The 7,211-nt window shown below is 28.1% G+C and overlaps 1 pseudogene; it reads right to left on the bottom strand.

Annotated features, from left to right (window-relative positions):
• Nucleotides 1-3,015: 3,015 nt before the first annotated feature.
• On the bottom strand, nt 3,016-4,777 carry LOC124923619 (annotated as a pseudogene).
• Nucleotides 4,778-7,211: the final 2,434 nt, after the last annotated feature.

Here is a 7,211-nt window from a genome sequence, read left to right as displayed (position 1 = left end):
TTAAATTATTATTTGTTTTTTTTATAAATTTGATTATTTATATTTTAATATATATATATATTTATATTTATATTTATATTTATATTTATATTTATATTTATATTTATATTTATATTTACATTTCAATTATTTTTGTAAAATTTTCAACTTTGTTTTGTCTTGTCTTTTATTATAATAAGTAGTTTTATCAATTTTTTAATTGAGATATCTTTTCAAAATAATTTTTTTTATCAACTTTTAATGTGTTATTTTTTATTAGAATAGTTTTGAACTTTTTCATTGTGATATAATTTCACAACAAAATTTTATCAACCTTTAATGTGTTGTCTTTTATTAGAGTAGTTTTGTCAATTTTTTTTATTGTGATATCTTTTCATAACAATTTTTTTATCAACTTTTAATATGTTGTCTTTTATTGAGTAGTTTTGTCAACTTTTTCATTGTGATATTTTTTCACAACAAATTTTTATCACTTTGTCATGTGTTATCTTTTATTATGAATAGTTTTGTCAACTTTTAATTATTATATATTTTCACAATAAATTTTTATCAACTTTGTCATGTATTGTCTTGAGTAATTTTGTCAACTTTTTCATTATTGTTTTGTCTTTTTATAATAATTTTTTTTATCATGAATAGTTTAGTCAAAAAATTTTAATGTTTGTCTTTTTACAATATTGAATAGTTTTGTAAAAAAATTTATTATGTTGTCTTTTCAATATTTTTTGATAAATAATAAAAATAATGTGTGAGACTGTCTATATATATCTTCATTATGATCCTAATCAAACAAACGAGGCAATTACTCTAATTATGGTGATTATTATCTTTTTCAAATACAATATACTAATGCTGGTCCTAATCAAACTAATGAAACAAGAATTGACTTCTCGTCAAGTTTTCATGAGTCAAAACAAATTCAGATGGAAGAAATTATTAATGATGGAGTGACAAAATTTAATGCACTTTGCAATTTAAGTGAAGCTAATGGATTTAATTCAAACCCAGAGATGGAAAGCGATGGAAGTGATATTGATTATAATGCAGAGGACTCGGATTCAACAAGTAATAGTGACGGTGAAAAAGATAATATTCAGACTAATGACCCAACAAATATGGATGGACATATTCCTAATGTACCATGGTTTACAACAGAGGAGATCCTCAACAACGATGCCATGGATAATTCAGGTCATTTTCCTAATTTTTAATGTATTACAATAAATAATATTAAAATATATGTTTTAATGGTATGAAAGAACTGTTTTTTTTTTTATAATATGGTATAGCGGTGCCTCACGAAGATTCCTTGAAACCAAACGGGGACGGGAATGGTAGTAAAAAATCAAAATAGGTTAAGACGAGAATGATAAAAACATTCCTGCTCCATTGTGAACTAAAGAGAAAGTTACTACAGATAATTGATTTATCAAAATAAAATAAAATTATAATAAAAAAAGTGAAGAATAAAATGAGGTAGCTAAATTAAAGCACTTAAATTAAGTGGGCATAAGTTGGCTGGCATTATCAGGTGTAACCATAAATATTTAATAAAATAATGGCAGCATTTATATCATCCCACAAAAAAGATTAATGATTGTGTAAGAAATTGTGGAAGGGCAACAACTAAGAAAGTGAGCATAATAATATATATATGCTTCTAGGATGACAACTGTGTCCATACTCATTGAGTTTCAGTGTCATAACTGGAGCTTGTTCATTTGTAGGAAAATTAAAAATCATACAAAAACAACAATTAAAATGGAAGAGGAACTCACAAACCAATCATGTATATATAAAAAATTCAAAGATAACATCATAAAAAATAAAATAGAATTCGGTTTCCAATTGACGCTGATTTTGATGTCATCCTCTTGTGCATTCGTAGAACTATGCTCCTCTCGCGTGGACTCGCGTGGACTCGCGTGGTCATATTCAAATTTAAAGTTTACGCACTTTTATTTCATTATTAAAAAAAATCAATAACATCCAACCACTTAACATTATAATTAACATTAGCATTTTCACTCCACAAAGTGACCATTTTCACGATTTCATGAACATTCCTCAATAAACGTGTGTTTCTTCAATTCTCTCTATGAACAAATACCTCTATTGTTCTCCATCATGCTAAGTAAGAGAAATTGTCAACCAATACTCTTTAAATTTGAATCATATACCAAATATACATAATTTTAACTTTCAATTTTGTTTTTAAGTTATAAGGGATATTGTTGACAATACTCAATTACACATAAAAAAAAGTACCACAATAATGAATTTGATCCTTTTCTAAAAGACTATTACCGAAGGGACATCCTTCCCATCGCCATTGAGAAGAGAATATAGATTGATACATCGATAATAATCTAGGCTTTACCAAGGGTTAAAATGACCTGTGTCAATAATCTAGACTTTATCAACTGAAAAACAATATGACGGTAATAATTGATTATCACCTAAGTTTTAACCATCAATACTATTGTGGTTCATAAATGTCTTGTAAAAGTGGGAGGTGACGACAGTTTTGAGAGTATTATACATATTGTTTACAATTACTTTAAGCATCTTAATTCATAGATACACAAAAAAAAATTTAAAATTATTTGTGAAATTTAATTATCGAATTCAATGCTATTCTAATTTGACTTTTACTGAAAGAAAAAATAGGTTTACAATTGAAAATTAAGAGCTTTGAAATGTGTCACTAAATATGTAATATCATAAAATTTCTTAACAAATAATAATTTAAATTTAAGTAAAAAGAGTAAATTCAAAATTTTAGTTTAATTACAGTAGAAACTCAATAAATTAATACTTGATTATTTAATAAATTCTCTAAGATAATATTTTTGGTTGGTCCCAACTCGGGGATAGAGTGCTAAATTAATAATTCGCTAAAATTATAAGATAATACATTTTTGATAATTTCTTTAGACCCCATATAAAATATAAATTAATAATTCATTATATATATCATATTACATGAATGATTTATGGAGGTTTCTTGAAAAATGACTCAATTGTCTTTTGTTTTTTTGTTAAAATCAATTTCCCCTTGAATGTCGTCTCTAATTTTCTTTAGCATGGTAAGAACTTGTGGTGTTGTTTCTCATAGCTCAACAAGCAATTGTCCAATGTGATTGTCGCTTTAATAGCTTCGTTTCGCGAAGGGGGCTCCATTATAGAACTTTCAATCTTCTTCATCGATATCATCTTTATTAATTCCAATAACGCTTTCAATAATTTCTTCATCAGTCAATAACTGTGCAACTACATTTTCTTCTGGGTAAGTCAGAACATCTTCGGCATCTATTGCATTGCGATAACCCAACTCTTTGATCAAATTCTGGAGTTCTTGAGTGCTTTCACCACCTTCATCTGAGTTCTCAAAAGTCACATTATCTGTTGATCGAAGTTTACAATGACGAAAGCAGTTTGCAATTGTATATGCACGAACATCCATAGTCCATGCTGAAATTGCAAGATTCATTGCATCTAACACATTTATTTTTGTTGGATTTGGAACTCCTAATTCATAACCCTCTAAAGACTTCTATAAAATCGACGACGATAATGCATCTTAAAAGCTCGTATGATCCCCGCGTCACAAGGTTGAATTTTTGAAGTTGTGTTTGGTGGCAAAAAAAATAATTCAACATTTCGTAATCCTTCAATAATTTTTGGATGAGCAGGGCAATTATCCATAATCAAGAGAATTTTTCTTCCAACCATTTTTTTTATCAAGTTGGCGAACATATTCTTCAAATAACACACCAGTCATCCAAGCTCATTTGTTAGCACGGTACTCACAGTTCAGACTGTTCAAGTTTACATTCTTCAAGCACCTTGCTTTAGCATATTTCCCTATAATCCATAAAGGAAGTTTTTCTGAACCGTCCTCATTACAGTAAATAACAACAATTAGTCTTTCCTTGTCTTGTTTTTTCCCTTCAAGCTGCATTGTTGTAATGGAATGATCTAGTTGAAGTCTAAAAAACAAACATGTTTAAGATCAAAACATGTAAATAATTATATCCTAAAGTACAAAATATAAAATAAAATATAGGGCTGGTTTTTTTAATAAAAAAACAAACATGTTTCATCCATATTAAAGATGTCTTTCATTTCAAACTGATCAACTTTGTCTCTTATGGATTTTAATTTTTCCTCCATGCCCTCCATTTCAACAGATCCACTCTCTCTGAAACGCCGGAAACTTTTAATTCCATATCTTGCTTTGAACTTTCCAAGCCAACTAATAGAAAAGGTAAAGTCTGGAGCATCCACTGGATACATATCTTTCATGAACTTTTTCGCCTTCTCGATGATTAGTTAACCTGTCATATTCACATGTTCTTGATATTGAAGAATCCATTCATAGAGAGATTTTTCTAGGTCAGGAAATTTTGTCGGTTTGTGTCGCTTAACATCGCCTCTTTCGGGAGCAGGTGAGAGATACTCTAAAGACCGCTTAACTGTATTCGATATTGTCGCTTGACTCACCTGCAAACCATAGTTACTATGAACCCATTCTTGCAATTGATTTTGAGTGAGACTTGGATTATCCTTGTTGTGCTTGCATGATGCTCTTCGAATCTCGTCTGTCATTGTTGTTTTTTTCACACTTTTAAGATGGGAAGCCATGTTGTGTGTATGATTTGTTTGTGTTAACCTACAGTATTTTGATCTTGTTTATATAGAAAATATTTTTAATGTCCATAAAGTGATACATTGAACACAAGAAGCATGATAAGGTGGGAGATTGAAGGTTTCTTTCAAATTGGGCCATTAATTTGATATTACAGTACATGCATTGAATACAATAATTAAGTGGAAGTTTAAAGGTGTTTGTAAACTAAGTATTTTATTATAAATTAATAAAATATTAATTAATATATAAATTAATAATTATTAATTTATCGATTAATTAATAATTCTTTTAATTAATAAATTTGGATAGTCCAAAATGTATTATTTTATAGAGTTTCTATTGTATATATATTAAAACTATATTTATATTTGCACGTTTGTACTTCTTGAGTTGTGATTAATTTACATATTACCATATTATTGACAAAATTATATGATTAATTTTAATGTTAATCTATATTATTGTTTCATCTTTTAAATTTAAACATTATACTTTATTTTTATAAATGTATATAAGTTAGGATTATAATAACAAAAATAATGTAATAATATACAGTTATCATGTCAAAATAATAAGGTTCTCTACTCTCATCTTCTCATGCTCCTTCTCACAAGTGAGGAAAAAAACATAAATAATTTTTTTAATTTTTTTTTAAAAGGACTGTTTTTCATCTTTTCTTGTGAGAGGGACATAAAACAAAGGGAAACGGTGAAATTTGAGAGCAGATGATATGGCCCACTCCCCCAAACTATTTAAGCTATTTTGAGAATCATATAAAACATATTGATACAATATAAATTCTTTCCTTATCCTTGTGAGAGTTACTTGTGAGCATTTTTCAAGTTTTTGACTCGATTATTTATCTTGAAATTAGGTGATTGTGGTTCATATATTTTTGTCTAGTTCGATGTTATAGTTGTTTTTCTGTACTAAACTATTGTAGGTTTTGTTGTACCATGGAAAACATTCATCGTTGAAACTCTCCAACATAAACGTGAGACGGTGAAACAATTTTAAAGGAACTGTGATTTTCACGGGCCTTCAAAGCAAACATGGAGATTTTTCTTCATTTTATTTAATAATCTATTGTATTCTTCTATTATCATTTTATTGTATTGATATAATATTTTGTTTTTTTGGGAAAAACGACTTAGCGTCATTTCATTAAAAATTCCAAAAAATGGAGAAAAAAAATCACTAGTTTAAGTGATCATTCTAGACATATTGATATAATATTTATGTGTAATTGTTACGAAATAAGATCTCCAACAATCTTAAAACATTTATAATATTACTTATCTTGAGTTTTTACACGTTTTTGTTTTGTTTCAGAAATGAATACCGAAACAGTCGTTTCCAACATGATGATGCCTATTCCTACTAGTCATCTAGATAAACGAAAAATTTGACGGCTCAAACTTTAAGAGATGGCAGTAGAAAATGTTTTTCTACCTCATAATTTGAGTCTCACACGATTCCTCATGGAGGATCCTCCCACTCCTAAAATTGATGAGTCAAATGTTACACATTAACTTTTGGATGCACGTTTGCATCCAATGATAAATTCACATTTGGCTCATCAATTTTAGGAGTGAGAGGATCCTCCGTGAGGAATCGTGCGAGACACAAAATTGTGAGGTAGAAAAACATTTTCTATTGTCATCTCATAAAGTTTGAGGCGTCAAACTTTTCCGTTTATGTAGATGGTTAGTAGGAATAGGCATCATCATGTTGGAAGTAGGTGTTTCGGTAGTCATTTCTAAAACAAAACAAAAACGTGTAAAAATCATCGATAAGTAATATTATAACTATTTTAAGATTGTTGGAAATCTTATCTCGTAACAATTACACATAAATATTATATCAATAAAAAATGATAATAGAATAAATAAAATAGATTATTAAATAAAATGAAGAAAAATGTTCTCGTTTTTTTAGGCCAGTGAAAATAAAAGTACCCTTAAAAGTGTTTCACCATCTCACGTTTGTGTTGAAGAGTTTCTTCGGTGACTGCTTTTCAGGGTACAACAGAACCTGCAATAGTTTAGCACACAAAAACCACTACAACAATAAATTAGACAAAAATATATGAATCACAATCACACCGAATTTAAAGAAAAATAATCGAGTCAAGAGCTCGAAAACGCTTACAAGGATAAAGAAAGAAGTTTTGGAATTCTAGATTGAGAAATAATAAGATGATGTGTAGAAAGAAATTAGAGTGAAGAGAATATATATAGCTGGAATTTAAACACTAAAATCATTCATAAATTTTTAATCAACGACCACTAATTCATCCATCCAATGGTTAACCTTACTTGTCTCTTCCTTACATTGACATTTTCTCTTAATTAAGAGAATACAAGTTACATAAGTTATAACAATAAGTATTTTGCAGTTACAATATCAATTAACAACATTGGTTAATTGCTTAATTATAGGTATTTATGTTAATTGTAACAATTAACAAATTTATTTTTATTTGATATTTTCTCTTAACTAAGAAAATAGAAGTTACATAAGTTATAACAATAAGTATTTTGCAGTTATAATAGTA

Source organism: Impatiens glandulifera, chromosome 2, assembly GCF_907164915.1.
Source record: "Impatiens glandulifera chromosome 2, dImpGla2.1, whole genome shotgun sequence".
Classification (NCBI taxonomy): domain Eukaryota; kingdom Viridiplantae; phylum Streptophyta; class Magnoliopsida; order Ericales; family Balsaminaceae; genus Impatiens; species Impatiens glandulifera.
The sequence above is the reverse complement of the archived record's forward strand: the minus strand, read 5'-3'. Positions and strand labels throughout refer to the sequence as shown.